Source organism: Nicotiana tabacum, chromosome 12 (genome assembly GCF_000715075.1).
Source record: "Nicotiana tabacum cultivar K326 chromosome 12, ASM71507v2, whole genome shotgun sequence".
In the NCBI taxonomy this organism is placed as follows: domain Eukaryota; kingdom Viridiplantae; phylum Streptophyta; class Magnoliopsida; order Solanales; family Solanaceae; genus Nicotiana; species Nicotiana tabacum.
Genome location: NC_134091.1, coordinates 30,157,532 through 30,179,571, shown reverse-complemented (window position 1 = coordinate 30,179,571; position 22,040 = coordinate 30,157,532). Strand labels below are relative to the sequence as shown.

The following is a 22,040-nucleotide window of genomic DNA, read 5'->3' as shown; positions in this document are numbered from 1 at the left end:
GGAGGTGACTCACATGCTAGGTGACGGGCGTGTGGGTGTGCACCGAGGGGATTGTTACTTGGTCCGTCCCGTGAAAACTATAAAATTGAATAACTTGTTGATAGTTATGTGCTCTCTATGTGTTGTGGAAATTTGACTATAAGTCATGTTAGAAATCATGTTTAGGCTGTATGTTGGTACTGTTGGGGCCCACAGACGTTATGTACATGTTGAACTATCTGCTTAATTGTTGTTTTGTACTCGGTCACAATTTACTTGATTATTTTATCCCAATCTTTATTATTCATTATTGATGCATCATATCATTATTGTTTTGGCTGATTTTATGATTATTGAGAGTTCGAGAGACTGGAGAGATTTATGACTGAATGAGGCCGAGGGCCTGAGTGAGATATTATTATAGCACATGAGTTATCCGTGCAGATCCAGATATTATACTATAGCACGTGAGTTATCCATGCGGATCCAGATATTATATTATAGCACATGAGTTGTCCGTGCGAATTATAGCGCTTGGGCTGTAGGAGACCCTCCAGAGTCTGAACACCCCCAGTGAGTGCGGGTACCCATTGAGTGTGAGTGTTGAGAGTTGAGAGCCGAGTGGCTGAGTTGTTTTGACGAATGGACCGACTGTTGTCCTGAGAGGTTGTACTTGCTTTGCATTTGTTGTTGCACTTAGCTGCTATCTGTCATTGTTGTGAAATTCTCTGAAAGATTTTATATCCGTATTATATGAACTTGAACTGTATATAATTGATTTGACTTAAACTGCTGGATTTGGAAGTATGTCTATTCTTTGCTGAAATTACCGAAAGTGAATTATAACTGTGTAGCTCGTCACTATCTTCAGTTCCTTATTTATTATTGTTACTTGCTGAGTTGGTTGTACTCATATTACACCCTGCACTTCGTGTGCAGATCCAGGTGTTCCTGGGCATAGCGAGTGTTGATTTTTTCACGCAGTTTCTTTTCCGGAGATTCTGAGGTAGCTGCCGTATTTCGCAGACCCTGCCTCTCCTTCCCTATCTCCTTATTTACTGTATTTGGTCTCACACTTTTATAGACTGTATTTTCCAAACTTGTATTCATATTAGATGCTCATGTACTCAGTGACACAGGGTTTTGGGAGTGTTTATATAAGTATTTATGAATTTTCTTCCGCTGAATTTAATCATTATGTGTTTTTAAACTTAAAAGATATGGGAGTTTATTGAGAGTGTGGGCTTGCCTAGTATCGAGATAGGCGCCATCACGACGGGTGAGATTTTAGGTCGTGACAAGTTGGTATCAGAGCTCTAGGTAATATAGGTCTCACGAGTCATGAGCAGGTTTAGTAGAGTCTTGCGGATAGGTACGGAGACGTCTGTACTTATCTTCAAGAGGCTGCCGGACCCTTAGGAAAATTTCACTTTCTTGTATTCTTTCATGCGGAATTGATTCAACTTGAAACATAACTCTTAGAATTCCTTCCACGCATTTCGTATGCGCATATGAGCGCTCGGTATCAGTTGTGCATCGCTGGCTTGTGATTCTATGAACGAGGTTCGAGTCTGTGTTTTGTTGATGGGCCAGTTTGGAGGGCTTGAGGTCGGGGTTAGACCGTAGCTTAGGCTCGGTAATTTCGATTATGAGAACTTTTACATTTGGACCCCTATATCCGGTAATGTCCCACGAGTAGAATTTATGGCTCGATTAGCGATTGAATGGCTATATGATAAGTATGATCTGACTGCGGGATGTGTTCAGGTGGGTTTAATGTGACGAATAAAATTTGCTTATGACTCAAGAGTTTGCTATTGGGTACTTGATTTCTGTCTTGATTTGACGTATAGTCTCGAGTTGTGAGTATATTGAAGGATCTTTCACGTTGTTAAATTGTGGGATAAATTAAATTCTCATGTCTTGTCAATGAGTTTGGACTCAAGAAGAGTAAGTGATTGTGTAGTAATTGTGGTTGCGAATGGGTATTCCTAATGTTGATGGCTCGAGAAAGATGATCTTCGAAGAGACTTAGATTCAGTAACATTTTATTGGTTCGGGTGCGACGGAGATGCACTTTGATTTGATGCAACAGTTGGGTGGAAAAGTGTGAGGGAAGATATGACGGGAAGTGTTTCGCGGTGGTTGAAGTACTAGCAGGTTAAGTAGGAGAATTAGAGGTTGAGAAGTTGCTTAAAGGAGATGGTTTAACCGAAGTAAGAGTGGCAAATTAGCATATGGATTCTGTGGTAGGGTAGTCGCATGCCTTGAGAAAGTGTAGAACGGTTTGGAATCATGATAGAATGTAATTTGGCCTATGGACTTTATTTGGAGTAATGGTTATTGTACGAAGAAAGATTGAATATGGCATAAAGGAGTTGTTAGAAATAAAGAGGGATGTAAATATCGGATTATCGTTTCAGGCGCAATATGACTTGAGTTCGGAAAGTATTGTTGAATTTTCAGTTGATGTCAATAGGGAAAGTGCAGACTTATACAAATGGTGGGTGAGCATGAGCTCAGGAGAATTTACTGATTACGTGGTCGTGCACCTAGTGCAACGTCATTGGAAGACGTCGGTAAAGAATTCCACAGGCGGGTTATCTCTTGTGATCAGTTAGCGGCGTAGTGATGTTGATGACGCTTCTGTGAGGAATATTACTTGCTACTCAATAAGAGGTCGAGTGTATGACTATGGATGGTAATTCAGAATGTTCATGAAAAGCTTAACAAAAGAATTCGAGAAAGTCTGGAGGGTTAACGGTGCGAGATCATGGTAATTGAGATGGAGAAATCCTTGCGGGTTCTAAGTTTATATAATTGCATCTTAAAGCTAAGTGGGGGAGCCTGCTATTTACAATTCAATTTCATGGATATATGTTAAATTTTAGTTTTGGTCTGAGGCATACTTGTGGTTTAGTTATGACTTACAGAGGTGGAGATCGAGGATGACTCAGGTAAGTAAATTCCTGGATACAGGTTACATTGCACTTTATGAAAATATGAAAATTATGGAATGATTAAGTTGTTATTTTGAAGGATGTAGTGCACACGAAGTATGAATTTGATTGGTCCTGTTAAGTGTTGATTATGCTAAAGGAGCACATGTCTTTGGACCCGTTTTGGGCGGAGTAAATTAGATTTGAGCAGAGTGGATGACTCTCGAGAGGGTTCTAATGGATTCAAAATGTATATGTGAAAATTGAGAATTTGTATATCACTAGAATCAGTTACTTACATTGGATGGTATCGGAACGTGCAGTAATTATGTTTGACTATGGATTCTACATTTTAGTATAAGAAAGGAAAGAGAAACAATTCTAAATTTGCGTAAGGTATTTTCAGAGTGAGTGTTACGGTTGGGATATTTATGAAGGTGCTTAAGAAGAATACAATGGCTTATGGGCCTTAGGGCAATGTGGTTTTATGTTAGGAGGTTTTGTAGTGATCTTTGGGTAAGGATGGTAGTATTCTGACAAGGAAAAATGTCAACTCGAGGGTAATTCAGAAGAAACTCGGAGAAAATAGGACAAATGAGTAACATACTGGATCAGTATGGTAATGGTATGCTTGATTCTTTTAGTTCTTATGATGATGTGAGGATTTACGAGTGTTTTGTGGCAATACTCTCGTATTTGGCAATTTGTGTGGCTTGGTGGAGTTAGAGGAATTCAGTTCTGATAGCTTGGTTATGTGCAAATGGATTTCAAAGTGTTCATGATGGTTTCTAGCATGGTTTGAACCGGATATTTCTATGGGTGTATGAAACTTGTTGTGTATTGTGATTTCCTCCTAGAAAGAAGCAAGAGAGAGGTTTCTAACTAATAAGGTATGCAATTTGTTGGTGACTTAGAGTTTATAATGAGATTCTTGTGCCTTTCACATGATAGATGTAGTGTGTTGTGCGAGATTGAGATTTACATGCATAAGGTGGTAGTTCATTCTTGAAAGGAAGATCACGAATTTTGGACAGAATGATCAGTTTCAGATATTTAGATGAATGTTATAACTACTCGATGATCCCTGAGAAGGGTGCGCATTTCAGAAGGTGCGTTGTGTTTTGGCTTACGGATGTTCATCGATATTGCATTACCCACCTGGTTGATAGACTGCTGATATTCAAATTATTGCTATGTGGCACGGAAAAATTATGAAAGTATTCCTCATGGGATTAGCATGAATGGAAGATGTGTTAGTCATTTTAGTCCTGGAGTTGGGATCAGTTACGGTAATTCATGTGTTCGAGAATTTGGAGACTAGGAGTTCTCAGTGGTATATTATTTTGGTTTGCGGCCTATTTGAGGTGAGTATTTTTATTTTAACTCAGTGGAAGCACAAGTTGCGTTAATTATTTGTGATAGATACGCGCTATACGTGTGCATATATATGAGGTTTGAGCCAATGTGCGGGCATTGTGGCAGGTATTTATGCTCGAAAGAATGCTTCGGATATGATATGCCTAGAGTTGACTGTTAAGCGTAAAGTTATAATGTTTCTCGTGTTCGTACCTTTGTTGAGAACTATATCGGCTACATTTGAGGTTACAAATAGGCTAATTCCCCTTAATAAATAGGGTAGTTACTATTTCTGCGTTAACTTGCCGATTTGAAATGTGATAGCAGACTTTGCACATGCTTACGCTATGGCGTGTTATTTATACCAGTTCAGGAGCATGAGAATCTTACTTCATTATCATATACATGCGTACTTGTTTAATTGCTCCTGTATGATATGCTGGAACTGGAGGCATGTGACCATGCTAGGCAATTTATATTATTAGAACGTGAGTTGTTAGTGCCGTGTGTGGGAATTCTATTTCTATAACAATTTATCTTATTCATTGATTCCCTTCCTCTACAATTGTGCACATGCGCCTACGGTTATCCTCTTCACAAAATTTGAGGAGTTGGTTGTAACATTGTGGTTGTGGTGGTGCTTGTTGAACTTGCAATACGGTTCTGTTCTTTGAGACATCTCCCATATTTGGGTACACGGATTGCACAGTTGTGGCTTGAGTTATATTGATATGGTGTGTCTGTGGGATAGTTGTGTTTAATAAAATAAGGTCATTGGACCTAGAATGGGTACTATCAGGCTTGATTATGGTATATTCGAGAGGATAATATTAAAATTCAGCTTAGGAGAGGATTGTGGTTCTGGTTGGGGCGAGAGAGCTCTATGGCTAGTTGATCTGATGAGTGGTTATGAGTTTTTATTGATTGTTTCTTTCATCGTTGGCAGTGTACGAAGGTTTTGGAATGAGGTTCTATTGAATGCGGGGTTTTATACTAGTACTTGGTTGGTTTTGAGTAGTTATTGCCATCAGAAATGGTGCTACGAGTATGCGAGTTGTGTAGTATGTTATGCGATTATATCTGGGATTATGGCCATGGCTGTATACGGCTTGTTCAAGCTAATACAGTGTGTAGATGTGAGATTCGGGTCTTAAAAGAATTCTGGACGTTAGAAATTTGGCTCCAAGGTTTTGGGCTAAGGTTAAATTAATGATCTTCAATTGTGTTGTGTTGTCATATCTATGGAATAGGGTGGCGTGGGATCACCACCGGGTATGTGCGTGGTAAGGCAGAATAGAGATTTGAAGGTTAGAAACAACTCTTGGCACATTCGAGGACGAACATATGTTTAAGTGGAGAAGAATGTAACGACCCGACTGGTCGTTTTGAGTATTACAGCCCCGTTTCCCCAGTTACTACTCAATTTATGCCTTACAGTTGATTTATGACTTATCGGGGTAGTTGGTTCGGATCCGGAAGGATTTCGGAGTGAAATGAGATAATTAGTCTCATAATTAAAAACTTAAGTTGGAAAAGTGGACCGGATATTCACTTATGTGTAAACGACCTCGGAATTGAATTCTGATGATTCCAATAGCTCCGTATGGTAATTTTGGACTTAGGAGTGTGTCCGGAGAATTATTTGGAGGTCCGCAGTGGAATTAAGCTTGAAATGGAGAAAGTTAAATTTTTGGGAAGGTTGACCGGGGGTTGACTTTTTGCTATCGGGGTCGGAATCCGATTCTGAAAATTGGAATACCTCTGTTATGTCATTTATGACTTGTGTGTAAAATTTGAGGTCAATCAGAGTTGATTTGATAGGTTCCGGAGTAGTTTGTAGAAAATGGAAATTTCAAAGTTCAGTAGGCTTGAATTTGGGTGTAATTCATAGTTTTAGCGTTGTTTGAGGTGATTTGCGGGTTCGACTAAGTTCGTATAATGTTTTAGGACATGTTGGTGTATTTGGTTAAGTCCCGAGGGTCTCGGGTGAGTTTCGGATGGTTAACGGATCAAATTCAGACTTAGAAGAAATCTAGGAAATTTCTGCCTTCTCGTGTGATCGCACCTGCGAGAAATTAGCCGCAGGTGCGATGCCGCAGATGCGGCTCATGTAACATAGAAGCAGGAGGATGGGCGCAGCTGCGGGCAGGCGCGCATGTGCGATGGAATTTTCCACACCTGCGAAGGCGCAGATGCGGTCTAAGGCTCGCAGAAGCGGAGGTAGCTAGGCTAAGTGATTTTCGGAGATGCGGTGTTTCATCGCAAAAGCGGGCCCGCAGGTGCAAGAAATATGGCCGCATGTGCGAAAGCATTGGGCAGTGTACAAAATAGAAGGGTCTGAGAAATTTTGTCATTTTTGACATTTCCAAAAGTGGGTGAGGTGATTTGTGAGCGAGAAATCACGGAAAATCTTGAGGTAAGTCACTTGTAATCATTTTTACTCCATAATATTGAATTATCATTGAATAGTTCGACTAGATTACGCGTTTTTGAGATGTAAATCGGGAATTTGGACCTAGGGATTTGGAAATAAGATTGGATGATTTGGAGGTCGAGTTGATGTCGGACTTTGATAAAATTGGTATGGTTAGACTCGTGGTTGAATAGGCTTTCGGATTTTATAACTTTTGTCTGGTTCCGAGACATGGGCCCCACGGGTAATTATTTAGCTAATTTTCGGATTTTGTTGGAAAATTTACATTTTCTTATGGAATTAATTCCAATAAATTTTATTGACTGAAACGAATTATTTGTGACTAGATTCGAGGCATTCAGAGGTCGATTTGCGAGGCAAAGGCATAGTAGAGCAAAGAAATTTACGCTCTGAGGTAAGTAACAATTTTAAATCTGGTCCTGAGGGTATGAAACCCCGGATTTTGTCATGTGATTATTTTGGAGGTGACGCACATGCTAGGTGACGGGCGTGTGGGCGTGCACCAAGGGGATTGTGACTTGGTCCGTCCCATGGAATCTGTAAAGTTGAATAATTTGTTGATAGTTATGTGCTCTCTATGTGTTGTGGAAATTTGACTATAAGTCATGTTAGAAACCATGTTTAGGCGATATGTTAGTACTGTTAGGACCCACGAAGGTCGTGTACATGTTGAACTATCTGCTTAATTGTTATTTTGTACTCAGTCACAGTTTACTTGAATATTTTATCCCAGTCTCTATCGTTCATTATTGATGCATCATATCATTATTGTTTGGGCTGATTTCATGATTATTGGGAGCCCAAGAGACTGGAGAGATTTATGACTGAGCGAGGCCGAGGGCCTGATTGTGAGATATTATTATAGCACGTGAGTTGTCCGTGCGGATCCAGATATTATACTATAGCACGTGAGCTGTCCGTGCAGTACGTGAGTTATCCGTGCGGATTATAGTGCTTGGGTTGTAGGAGCCACCCGGAGTCTGAACACCCCCAGTGAGCACGAGTACCAATTGAGTGTGAGTGCTGAGAGTTGAGAGTCGAGTGGTTAAGTTGTTGTGACGAGTGGAGTGACTGTTGCCCTGAGAGGCTGTACTTGCTTTGCATTTGTTGTTGCACTTAACTGCTATCTTTCATTGTTGTGAAATTCTCTGAAAGATTTTATATCCGGATTACATAAACTTGAACTGTATAAAATTTATTTGACTTAAACTGCTGGATTTAGAAGCATGTCTATTCTTTGCTGGAATTACCGAAAGTGAATTATAATTGTGTAGCTCGTCACTATCCTCAGTTCCTTATTTATTATTTTTACTTGCTGAGTTGGTTGTACTCTTACTATACCCTGCACTTCGTGTGCATATTCAGGTATTTCCGGGCATAGCGGGTGTTGATTCTTTTGCGCAGTTGCTTTTTCGGAGATTCTAAGGTAACTGCCGTATTTCGCTGACCTTGCCTCTCCTTCCCTATCTCCTTGTTTACTGTATTTGGTCTCAGACTATTATAGATGTATTTTTCAGACTTAATTCATATTAGATGCTCATATACTCAGTGACACCAGATTTTGGAGTGTTTATATAAGTATTTATGATTTTTCTTCCGCTGAATTTAATCATTATATTTTTTTAAACTTAAAATGTATGGGAGTTTATTGAGAGTGTCGGCTTGCCTAGTATCGAGATAGGTGCCATCACGACGGGTGAGATTTTGGGTCGTGACACTTTCTGAGGATATATATCATATTACACAGGCAACTTTTCAAAATTGTGCCTAATACACACTATTTTTGCCAGATGGCACGCGCGTATTTAACCAAAAAATATGAGCACGTCAAACCAATGCATTATTTGTCCAAATCCCTATATAAGCACATGTTTCTAAATCTTATTTGTCCCCTTATTTTTGTTAATTTAATAATTAAATGAAAAGAAAAAGATACCCAGGCCCTTTTTCCCCATTTGGAGCCCTTGTTGTCCCCGGAATCCGGCGACAACCGCATCCTCCTCATCTCCTCCCTCTTGCATCTCTTTAAAGATGATGTCAACCATAACTCGTAATGCCGGCAACGACCTCAAGCAACAAGCCGAGAACTCCATTGCTAGGTTGTTAATTCCATTATCAGTTCATGGTCGACGAGCTCAGATCTTCTCCACGTGGGTGGAGCTATCAGATCTTTCCGGCAAGCTGGTGTTCTTCGTTCAAATCTGGTCTCGTTTGATTAAAAAAAGGCAAACGACAATGACCTCCATTTTTCGGCCACTGATACAGTGGCAAACCCATCGGTAACAATGGTGATTCCACAGTAAACAAAACAAACAAAACCTAGAAACTAAAAATGGTGAAAATTTTATAGAGTAAGGAGAAATAGTATAGTAAAGAAGAACAAAGATGATGAAGAAAGTGGGTCTTTTAAGAAAGAAGAATTTAAGTAGGGTGGCTTTCTTCTAAGGGAGAAAGAGACGAGGAAAGAGAAATTGGTTTAAGTGTTTAATCTTTTTTTTAAAAAAAAATTATTAACACGTGTCATGACGTTATTGGTGTGTGATACTACGCTTATTCTCAAAAATTGGTCAAGAAAACATTGGTGTGTACTAGGCACAATTTTGAAGGGTTGCGTGTGTAATATGATATATGTTATCAAAAAGTGCGTAACAGGGATTTGAGGTATAGTTTAGGTGCCAACTTATGTATTTTGCCTTTTACTTTTATATTCAGATATGAGAAGTTTATTTAGTTTAGGCAAATAAATGGCTTATAGTAGAGTAGTTCCTATCGGAAATGATCAGCATTTTAGTAGAGTGCCTTAAAGAAGCGCCAAAATTTTGATTGCCCAAACAGAAGCTTCGCAATAAATCTGTTCTAACAAAAATATTCTTTAAATATAGTAGTATTTACTAAATATATTTTCTAAATATATGAAAATTTCAAACAAGGACCAATTAAACAAGCTCCTGTGGGCTGTGGGATATGTGAAAAGTTCATTTGTTTAGGTATTAAAAGGATCATAGATCCTATTAAAAAAGGACCAATTTTGACAAGCGCAAATTAAAATGGCTTCAAAATTACTTCTGAATGTCCAAAAATGAACTTTGGACAAATAATTTCACTAAACTTGTTTCTCGAAGTAAAAAACTTTGTCATAAGGAACTTTTAACGAGAATTTTGCCATAATTCAAGCATGTAACCGTAACGAAGGAGGTCCTGGTTTGATCATAAATTGTTGTTTTTGTGTTAAGTTTGAGTCATCGTTATATTATTGTTGTTTAATTAGTTGTTAGATGGTATGTGCTACGTGGCAATTTCCTATTTGGGTTGTTAAGTATTGGACAACTATGTCCTTAGGCGCTGTAAAAAAAATCAACTGTTGCTTTCTACGAATGATTAGACAACTATGTCCTTAGGCGCTGTAGAAAAAATCAACTGTTGCTTTCTACGAATGATTATCCAAAAGTTTATCTTATTTTTCACCTTTCTCTTTCTTTTATCGTTTTTCCTATTTCCGGTAACGTTACAGTAAATTAGTTTGCACGGCGGTACAACGGGTTGGAGGGAAATTTTGAATGTCAAAATAAATTTCCAATTCATTTGGGCTAAATGTATGAAGTGATTATCAAAAATAGCAACACATATACAGCATGTTTCGATGTGCGGCAATTTAACACGTTATAAGGACAAACAGAAAGGTAAAATTAAAAAGTAAAAGAAAAATGTAATAGACAGAAAAGGAGATCAAGATGTCAGAAAGAGGAAAACGACAAATTAATCAGTATTTGTCTCAATCCCTTTCCCAGGTTGCAGGTTGTGGTGTACTGCAACAATACAATTGAGAAATTCTCACTTCTGCTTCTTCATGCACAAGGTATAAAGGAAATATATACAGGGAGAGTAATATAATGGAAGTACTAATCTTGAAACGTATTTAACATTTTCTGTTTAATGTTAATAAATTTTCGTTTGTATTCACATATTTTTGTCAAAGTAAAAATTTTGTCATAAGGAAATTTTAACAAGAATTTCTAAGTTAAAATTTCCAAGATAATATCGTCAAAGTTGTTTACCATAATTTCTGAAAAATCAAAGACCAAATAAAAAATGAAAGGAAAAAAGAGGCAAAGACAATTGGACGCCAAGCAAGTTGATCCTCTAGTGTCTCCCTAACTATTGTATAAGACCAGGAAGCCTAAAATGAATTTAGTCAATTTAACTAAATAGTTAAACGGTTTACACCTTCGATTACACAGACTAATTTCGAAATTGAGAAAAAAAATAAAAAAATAATAATAAAATAATAATAAAATAATAATAATAATAATAATAATAATAATAATAATAATAATAATAATAATAATAATAATAATAATAATAATAATAATAATAATAATAATAAAGGAGCTAAAAAATGGAAAATGGATGGATTAAACACAAACTATTTAAGTTATATATGGTTATGAACTTAATGACTATCCAAAAGAAAGTTACTCGATAGAAGACCTTAGCTTCTTTCAAACTAATGAATACCCACGCTAATTTGACAACTAGAGGCAAACAGAAAAGAAACTTCAGAACACAGCTTTTAAAGATCCAAATGAGAAAGAAAACTTTAAAATTCATGAGGTGATTAATACAATTTTTTTTACGTCTGAATAATGAAGTATATAAAGGTGATTAATACACTAGTTGGGAAAAGGTGATTAATACAAAACAATTTAAGTAAATTATATGTTATGATAGTGTAAATTATTTTACATTACCAATGTAATTTTTAATTTGCTATACCATGTTACCTAGCTAGCATTTGGATATAGATTTAATTGAAACTTGAAAAAAGAATTTTTGAAGTTGTGTGAAAAAATAATTTTTAAAATTTGAAGTTGGGTTTGGACATGCATTTTATTTTTTAAAAAGGTTGAACTTTTGTTAGTGGAAGAAAAAGTTTCACCAAAAAACTGTTCTAAATCAATTTTGGGAACTTGATTTTTTTTTCAATTTCTTATTCAAAAATTGATCATATTCCATAAACAAACAATATTTTTTAAAAAAATATTGAAAAAAATTACCAAAATTTATGACTAAACGGGAGCTTACTCTTAGTTCATGGTTTCCACTTAAGAGTACCTATAACAATTTAATAACCTATGGTGTGTAATTTCTTTAACAACTATACAAAAAATTTAGACCGCTGTTTTGCATTATTAATCTGATTTATTAGTTTGTTATATAGTACTTAATAGGTTACTAACTTTTTAATTTATTCCAGGTTAAATTGCACTTAGTTATCTTTTCATAATAGTCTAATTGTATGAGTAAATAATAGCTTAACGCCATAAGTGAAATGAAAAGAGATGAGTCTTGCAGAAATTAAAAGACCAATTAACCTCAATAAATTAAGGTGAAAATTGAAATAAATTGTCGACTTGAAAACGCAGTGATTAAGAACATACTCTCAAGTAACCTTAGTACATACAGAAGCCTTTTTAATCAGAAAATGAGCCAGAATAATGAAGCTCATCTGCCACAATTAATAAATAGTAGTGCAATTTTAGGAACTATTTACTTACTAATCCTATCTTAAATACTAGTAATTCATTAATTTAGAGATATAAGCATAAAGAGGAGTATATGTTTACGTTAAAAAAGCTGGAAGTAATAATTCTAATACTCAAAATTAGATGGGTAATGTAAGCATGGTAATGGTAAAAAAGACAAATAAAACAAAATAAGCTAACCAATTAGCTGTGTAGTGAAAAACGGCCACTTCCGTATACGAGCGCAGTAGCTGTGCAGCAGCAACATAATATTCCGCTTCTAATTTCTTGCCATTTGCATTCTTCACCACTACCAGCTAGCATGGCAGCTTCTTCTTCTTCTTCAGCTCCAGCTCCAGCTCCAGAGATTCAACCTACAGCTTCTTCTCCCAATGATGTCCAAATAACATTTCAAGTTTCTAGAAAAGAACCACATTATGAGAATTTTGCTTACGTGAACAGCAAGACGTTAAAACTTTTCCCTCTTCAGCTCTTGAAGAAGAGATTCTTAAAGGATAACAAGGTTGCCTACGTTGCACAAATTAATGACAAGCTGGTCCTGCAAATAAGATATCCTTTTATTTTATTCATTCCTTTAATTAATACTCCACTCTACTACCTATTATCTTTGTCTATAGATATAGATTTCTTAATTATGTACATATGGTTTCTGTTGATTTTTCTATTAGCCTTAGCCATGATTATTAAGTACTATTTCACCACTTTTCATGATCTGACGTGTTGCTACCTGCTGCCGCCATGAAACTAGTCTACTCTACCTAGATTTGCCTTTTCAGTATAGTATACTGCTCCATCTTTTTTGTTTTTATTCTTTCAAAAAACTCTAGTTTCTTCTATTGATTTGCTGCCATGGGTTCTTAAGCTGACGGTTCCGTATTCAGCTTCCTCATCCCTATATTTTGTTTCCGGGATAAAATCGTTCTATATTTTTTTTTTATTGTCTTTTAAGCTTATTCTTTCAAAAATATTCTCTACCTATTTAATTTATTCTTTCAAATTTATTTACTCCCTTTATTTGATAATTTGTGCATGTATTACTCCACTGTCACACTTGTTATTTTCTTCTCGAGCTAATTAATCAGTGCCACATTTTATTTTGCTCTTGAAATAGGGTGTAATGTTTTTCTTCGCAAAGTACAATAATTACTCTTAAAATCGTTTACAAGTTCTTTTAGCTAAGTTGTAATGGATTTTCAAGCTTCTGGAAGTTTTGGCACCGTACGTCGTACCTATTTTTGATTTTGTTAATTGATATAAAAGTTGAAATATAACTCAGAAGGTTCTTCTTCCTTTTATTTGCATTCTTTCGATATAAGACTTGTTTAATTATCTCAATCATCCTCGGGTTTTTTTAGTGGATATTGATCTTTTGGAAACTGTATGTTTTATATTCATTGCCCATTCTGATATGACTTTATCTGTGTATTGGGGTTGTGATTGCTTTTGCCCTTTCTAGCTGCCATTTTTACCAATAATGGAGTAGTTTTTTAATTTCTTCAAGTGTAGTATCAATTCTTTTTTTTTTAGCGCATAAGATAAGCTTTCGTTATTAGCATATAATTGCTCACTTGGAAGAACATGCAAAGAATTTTAGAGGGACATCTGGTCTTATTCTATAAAAAATGGCCTTTGGGGGAAAATTGGTTATAATACAGTGGTGAAAAAAAAATTGCCTTTGGGCTTGTTGAACTAGGACAAAATGGCAGGGGTTCATGTTTCACTAGATAAGATACTTTTCATTTCACAAAATAGGATTATTATTGTTATTCTTGAAAGTTCAAAAGCTCTGAGCTAAACTTTACTGTTGCTCTTCTTTTATTAGTAGGAGTATATATTATGATGGAGATTAAGAGAATGCAGATAGAGCACAAACAATCCACGTCGTCTTTCCTAACACTTTTAGTTTACAGCGGATAATTCGGTTCCAGATAACCATGTTGCTATTAATTATCTCCACGCAGATTTTTTGGATATGTTGTATGGAGAAGTTGTTCGTTTGAAATCGTGAGTTTCAGATCTATATAGTCATTTTCCTTTTAAGCAGTCGAGTTTAATTTTATTGTTTGAAATCTAAAGCTCCATCAATAATTAATGACAATATTTCCGTAGGTTCACTATCCCTCCACCTCCAGATTTGGAATTAAGCACACTTGGGCTCGAAGTTGAAGACACCGGAGGAAGACGTGTCACGGTAAATCATAGTTGCATCTGATTTTTACTTTAATTGCTCTTATTTTTATAGTTGCATCTGATTTGTTCTTTAATTGCTCTTATTTGTTGTTGATGAAGTATAACTAACGATTTTGGTGTTATAGGCTTCTCATCAAGATATTGCAAAAAGTTTCATCGGGAAATTCAAGGGACAAATATTTTGTAAGAAACAATTACTGTTCTTCGACCACAACGGTGTAATGATACATATGAGAGTGTCATTTGTCACTCCACGAGCTGGCGAAGGTGGTAGAGGAAAACTTTCGAAGAAGACAGAGATACACTTCTTCGAGTCAGATGCATTTGAGGTGCGCAAAATAGTGAATTAGAGGCAACACCAATATTATCTTATTACATGTTGCCTTAGAATTAAAAGCACTTGAGATTTTATCTCTCTTTCTTGGTTGTATGTGCACTCATGCGGATGACTGCTCCCTTGGCAAAATGAGCAATGATCTGTTTCTCATTTCTCTGGTTCAATGGTGTTTAAGCTGATATTTGTAAGTTAAAATAATAGAGTCTTGGATGCAAATTCCCTTGTTTTCTCTAATATTATCTTTCTGTGGACTAAATATTTTAGTTACATGTTAGATAATATGGTCTCATCATTGAAATCTTTCATATGTTTCAACTTTCTTCAAATTGATTCATTGTGCAGTCACGACCCGAAATTTTTCACCGACGGGACCGTGATGGCGCCTAACATTTCACTTGCCAGGCAAGCCAACGTTAGAGAATCATTAAACCAATTCCTTATTTTCATTCATTAAGTAACAATAATTAACTAAAATGAAATATAATAAGTGCGAAATATCATAAAAACTGTATTAATTACTACCACCCGGATCTGGAGTCACAATTCACGAGCATTCTAGAATTTACTACAAGTAATAGTCTGAAAGAAAGACCTACCTTGAGTCTCCGGATAACGGACCAATAGCAAGATCTCGATCAACCCGAGCCGGTATCAAAATCTACACAGAAAGTGCAGAGTGCAGCATCAGTACAACCGACCCCGTGTACTAGTAAGTGTCGAGCTTAACCTCGACAAAGTAGTGACGAGGCTAAGGCAAGGCACCTACAATATACGCAAATAACAGGAATGAAGAACTAAACAGGAAATGTCGTGATGGGAAACATACAAAGGGGAATACAAGATAAAGAACTACAACAAAATGATCACCGGAGCAGTCCATATACCATGAATCAACAGGAATAGTGAATACAGTAAAGAAAAATGCACGGCATCACCCTTCGTGATTTTGCTCTCAATCTCACCATAAAATTAATAGAAACGGCACGACATCACCCTTCGTGCTTTTACTCTCATATCATGGCACGGCATCACCCTTCATGCATTAACACTCACAATACGGCACGACATCACCCTTCGTGCATTAATACTCACAATATGGCACGACATCACTCTTCGTGCATTAACTCTCACAATATGATACGACATCACCCTTCGTGCATTAACACTCACAATATGGCACGACATCACCCTTCGTGAATTAACACTCTCCCTTACCATAATGCAATGCATAAATAACAACAGGGATATAGAATAACAAGTACAAACCTTACTTCAATATTTGGTTCCATAATTTCAATCTCAACTTGAAATAAAAACTCAATTATCACCAAAAAATTCCGTAAACATGATAAGAACGATAATTTGAACAACACTAGTATAACACGTAGCAATTTGGCATAGGAATGAGATAATATCATAAAACAGAGAAACATGAAAAAAAACAGGTAAATTGGCGGCGCATAGGTACTCGTCACCTCACAAATACGCCGCTCACATGAATTTCAATTAGCAAATAATCTAAGGTTCCTAATTCCCTCAAGTCAGAGTTAGACACAACACTTACCTCGCTCCGAAAGCCACTTAATTCTCAATCACAGCTTTTCCGTTGGAATTCACCTCCAAACCACTCGTATCTATTCAAAAATGACTCAATAATATCAAATATTGCTAAAGGAATAAATTATATTGCTTAAATTAAATTTTTTAATTTTTCCTTCAAAAGTCGAAAAATCGACCACGGGCCCGCTTGGTCAAAAATTGAGATTCGGACCAAAATCTTTTTACCCATTCACCCCCGAGCCCGAATATGTAATTAGTTTTGGAATCCGGCCTCAAATTGAGGACTAAATCCCCAAATTCCGGAAATTCCTATTTTCTACCCTAACCCCTAATTCTACCATAAAAACTCTAGATTTTTGGTTGATAATTCAAGGAATGTAATGGGTAATTGAAAGAAAATGGTTTTAAATCACTTACCAACACTTTGGGGAAGAAAATGGCTCTTGAAAATCGCCTCTACCCGTTTGGTTCTTGAAAAATATTGAAGAAATGGCTTAAACTCGTGTTTGATTCTTTTTTCTGCACTGGCCGACAGTGTGCATCGCGTTCGCGAGGCCACTGTCGCGTTCGCGAAGGGTACTGGCTGCCAAGCCTTCGCGTTCGCGAGACCCAGATCGCGTTCGCGATGGTTACGCCCCTCTGGCCTTCGCGTTCGCGAGACGTTGCTCGCGTTCGCGATGAAAGAACGACCAACCCTCCCCCAGGTCCCCAAGTGCTTCGCGTTCGCGTTGAGCCGGTCGCGTTCGCGAAGGGTAAATCCCCCATCACTTCGCGTTCGCGAAGAAGAAGTTTCATCCTCATCATATTACTCTTCGCGTTCGCGAGAGGACCTTCGCGAACGCGAAGAAGGATTTGACAGACACTAGAATCTGCAGAAAACCAGATTTTTCCAAAGTCCAAAACATCTCGTGGCCTATCCGAAACTCACCCGAGCCCTCAGGGCTCCAAACCAAACATGTACACAAGTCTAAAAACATCATACGAACTTGCTCGCGCGATCAAATCGCCAAAATAACACCTAGAACTCTAAATTTAGCACCAATTCAAATGAAATTCTCACGAACACTTTAAAATCCATAACTTCTCAACTGGACGTTCGAATCACGTCAAATCAACTCCGTTTCTCACCAAATTTCACACACAAGTTTTAAATATCATAATGAGACTGTATCGGGCTCCGGAATCAAAATACGGACCCAATACTAAAAATGCCAAATATCAATCAATTCTTAATAATAAATAATTTTCAAACTTTTAATTTTCATCAAAAATTCATATCTTGAGCTAGGGACCTCCGAATTCGATTCTGGGCATACACCTAGGTCCCATAATTCGATACGGACCTACCGAGACCGTCAAAGCACGGATCCGGGCCTGTTTACCACAAATGTTGACCAAAGTCAACTAAAATCAACTTTTAAGGCAAAAATTCTTATTTTCATTAGTTTTCAACATAAAGCTTTTCGGAAACCTGCTCGGGTTGTGCATGCAAATCGAGGAGGGTAAAAATGAGATTTTTAAGGCTTAAGAGTGCAGATTCGAGTTCTAAAACATAAGATGACCTTTTGGGTAATCACATTCTCCACCTCTAAAACAACTGTTCGTCCTCGAACGGACATAGAAAAATACTTGGGCTGGTGAAAAAGTGGGGATATCTACTCCGCATATCGGACTCGGACTCCCAAGTAGCTGCCTCAATAGGCTGACCTCTCCACTGCACTCGAATTGAAGGGTAACTCTTTGACCTCAACTGACGAACCTGCCGGTCTAGAATGGCCATCGGCTCCTCCTCGTAAGTCAAATCCTTGTCCAACTGGACATAGCTGAAATCTAACATGTGGGACGGGTAACCATGATATTTTCAGAGCATGGACACATGGAATACCGGATGAACTGAGGATAACCCTGGAGGCAACGCAAGTTTATAAGCTACCTCCCCCACTCTCTCGAGGATCTCAAATGGTCCGATATACCTTGGGCTCAACTTGCCCTTCTTCCCAAATCTCATAACACCCTTCATGGGTGATACCCGAAGCAATATTCTTTCTCCAACCATGAATGCAATATCACGAACTTTACGGTCAGCATAACTCTTTTGCCTGGACTGAGCTGTACGAAGTCGATTCTGTATAATCTTGACCTTGTCCAAGGCCTCCTGAACTAAATTTGTACCCAATAACCGAGCCTCCCCCGGTTCGAACCTCCCAACTGGCGACCTACACCGTCTACCATATAATGCATCATAGGAAGCCAACAGAATGCTCGACTGGTAGCTGTTATTATAAGCAAACTCTGCTAACGGCAAAAACTGATCCCAAGAACCTCCAAAGTCAATAACACAGGCGCAAAGCATATCTTCCAAAATCTGAATAGTACGCTCGGACTGCCCGTCCGTCTGAGGATGAAATGTTGTTCTCAACTCAACCCGCATACCCAACTCACGCTGAACTTCCCTCTAAAAGTGCGAGGTAAACTGCGTACCTCGATCAGAAATGATAGACACGGGCACACCGTGAAGACGGACGATCTCACGAATATAAATCTATGCCAACCGCTCCGAGGAATAGGTAATTGCCACAAGAATGAAATGCGCTGACTTAGTCAGCCTATCCATAATGACCCAAACTGTATCGAACTTCCTCTGAGTCCATGAAAGTCCAACAACAAAAACAAAGTCCATAGTGATACGCTCCCACTTCCACTCAGGAATATCTAACCTCTGAAGTAAACCATCGGGTCTCTGATGCTCACACTTTACCTGCTGGCAATTTAGGCACCGAGCTACATAGGCAACTATGTCCTTCTTCATTCGCTTCTACCAATAATGCTGCCTCAAGTCCTGATACATCTTGGCGGCGCCCGAATGGATAGAATACGGGGAACTGTGGGACTCCTCAAGGATCAACTTACGAAGTCCATCCACATTAGGCACACAAATATGACCCTGCATCCTCAAAACTCCGTCATCTCCAACAGTAACCCGCTTGGCACCACCGTGCCGCACTGTGTCTCTAAGGACAAGCAAATGAGGATCGTCATCCTGCCGATCTCTAATGCGCTCAAACAAGGAAGATCGATCGACTGTACAAGCTAGAACACGGCTGGGCTTAGAAACATCCAACCTCACGAACTGGTTGGCCAAGGCCTGAAAATCCAATGCAAGCGGCCTTTCATCAACTGGAATATATGCAAGGCTACCCATACTGATTGACTTTCTACTCACAGCGTCGGCCACCACGTTGGCCTTCCCGGGATGATACAATATGGTAATATCATAGTCTTTCAATAGCTCCAGCCACCTCCTCTGCCTCAAATTGAGTTCCTTCTGCTTGAACAAATACTACAAGCTCTGATGATCAGTGAATACCTCACATGGCACGCCGTAAAGATAGTGCCTCCAAATCTTTAGCGCGTGAACAATGGCTACCAGCTCTAGATCATGAACAGGGTAATTGTTCTCGTGAACCTTCAGCTGTCGTGAAGCATAGGCAATAACCTTGCCACCCTGCATCAATACCGCACCCAGACCAATACGAGATGCGTCACAATATACTGTATAAGATCCTGAACCTGTGGGTAACACCAATACCGGTGTCGTAGTCAAAGTTGTCTTGAGCTTCTGAAAGCTCACTTTACACTCGTCTGACCACCTGAACGGGGCACCCTTCTAGGTCAATCTGGTCAACGGGGCTGCTATGGATGAAAACCCCTCCACGAATCGACGGTAATAACCTGCCAAACTCAGGAAACTACGGATCTCTGTAGCTGATGTGGGTGTAGGCCAATTCTGGACTGCCTCAACCTTCTTGGGATCCACCTGAATACTCTCTGCTGATACTACCGGTGCCGTAGTCAAAGCTGTCTTGAGCTTCTGAAATCTCACTTTACACTCGTCTGACCACTTGAATGGGGCACCCTTCTGGGTCAATCTGGTCAACGGGGCTGCTATGGATGAAAATCTCTCCACGAATCGACGGTAATAGCCTGCCAAACCCAGAAAACTACGGATCTCTGTAGCTGATGTGGGTGTAGGCCAATTCTGGAATGCTTCAACCTTCTTGGGATCCACTTGAATACCCTCTGCTGATACAACGTGACCTAAGAAAGCAACTGAACTCAACCAAAACTCGCATTTTGAGAACTTAGCATATAACTAGCTGTCTTTCAGAGTTTGAGGAACGATCCGAAGGTGCTGCTCATGCTCCTCTCGATTGTGGAAGTAGATCAAGATATCATCAGTAAACACAACCACAAAGAAATCCAGGTAGGGTTTGAACACCCAGTTCATCAAATCCATAAATGCTGCTTGGGGAATTTATCAGCCTAAATGACATCACTAGAAACTCATAATGCCCATACCGGGTCCGAAAAGTTGTCTTAGGAACATCGGATGCCCTAATCGTCAACTGATGGTAACCAGATCTCAAATCAATCTTTGAAAACACCTTGGCACCCTGAAGCTGATCAAATAAATCATCAATCCTCGGCAATGGATATTTTTTCTTGGTGGTGACTTTGTTCAACTGCCGATAATCTATACACATCCTCATCGATATATCTTTCTTCTTCATAAACAACACAGGTGCACCCCAGGGCGAGACACTAGGTCTAATGAAGCCCTTATCAAGAAAATCTTGCAACTGCTCCTTCAATTCTTTCAACTCTGGCGGGGCCATGCGATATGGCAGAATGGAAATAGGCTGAGTGCCCGGAGCCAAATCAATGCAGAAATCAATATCCCTGTCGGGTGGCATCCCCGGCAGCTCTGCAGGAAACACTTATAGAAACTCACGAACAACCGGCACCGAATCTATGGAAGGAACCTCCGCACTAGAATCGCGGACATAGGCCAAATAAGCTAGACACCCCTTCTCGACCATATGCCGAGCCTTCACATAAGAGATAACCCTGCTGGCAGAATGGCCAAGATTCTCTCTCCACTCTAATCGAGGCAACCCTTGCAAGGCTAAGGTCACCGTCTTGGCGTGACAATCTAATATAGCATGATAAGGTGACAGCCAATCCATACCCAGTATGACATCAAAATCAACCATATCGAGAAGTAGAATATCTACACGAGTCTCAAGACTCCCAATGGTGACCACACACGAACGATAAACAAGATCTACAACAATAACATCTCCCACTGGTGTGGACACATATACAGGAGCACTCAAAGAATCACGGGGCACAACCAAATAGGAAGCAATATAGGATGGCACATAGGAGTAAGTAGATCCCGGATCAAATAGAACTGAAGCATCTCTACTGCAAACTGAAACAGTACCTGTGATAACAGCGTCAGATGACTCAGCCTCAGGCCTGGCTAGGAAAGCATAACACCGGGGCTGGCCCCACCTCCCTGAACTACGTCCCTTGGACGACCTCTAGCTGGCTGGTCTCCGCCTCTAACGGCCTGACCTCCACCTCTAACTGCCTGACCCATGCCTCTGACTGGCTGAGCAGGTAGTGCAGCAACTGGTGCCGGAACCATGGCACGAGAACTCTGATGCTGTGAGCTGCCCGTTGCCTGAGGGCAAAATCTAGCAATGTGCCTCGGATCACCACAAGTATAACATAACCTCGGCTGCTGTGACTGCTAACCCTGTCGACCTGAATAACCACCCTGATAACTCTGGAGTGGAAGTGCACTAATAGGAGCTGGTGGTGCACTGTAGGCTAGCTGGTCGGAATAATGCATC

The 22,040-nt window shown here is 39.0% G+C and overlaps 1 long non-coding RNA gene across 1 annotated transcript; it reads left to right on the top strand.

The window, feature by feature from the left end:
- The first annotated feature begins 13,021 nt into the window (after positions 1-13,021).
- On the top strand, positions 13,022-14,945 carry LOC107788048 (uncharacterized). Its single transcript, XR_012697543.1, has 3 exons — positions 13,022-14,255; positions 14,361-14,442; positions 14,567-14,945. It is a non-coding gene; the product is annotated as an uncharacterized LOC107788048 (long non-coding RNA).
- The last annotated feature ends 7,095 nt before the right edge of the window (positions 14,946-22,040 follow it).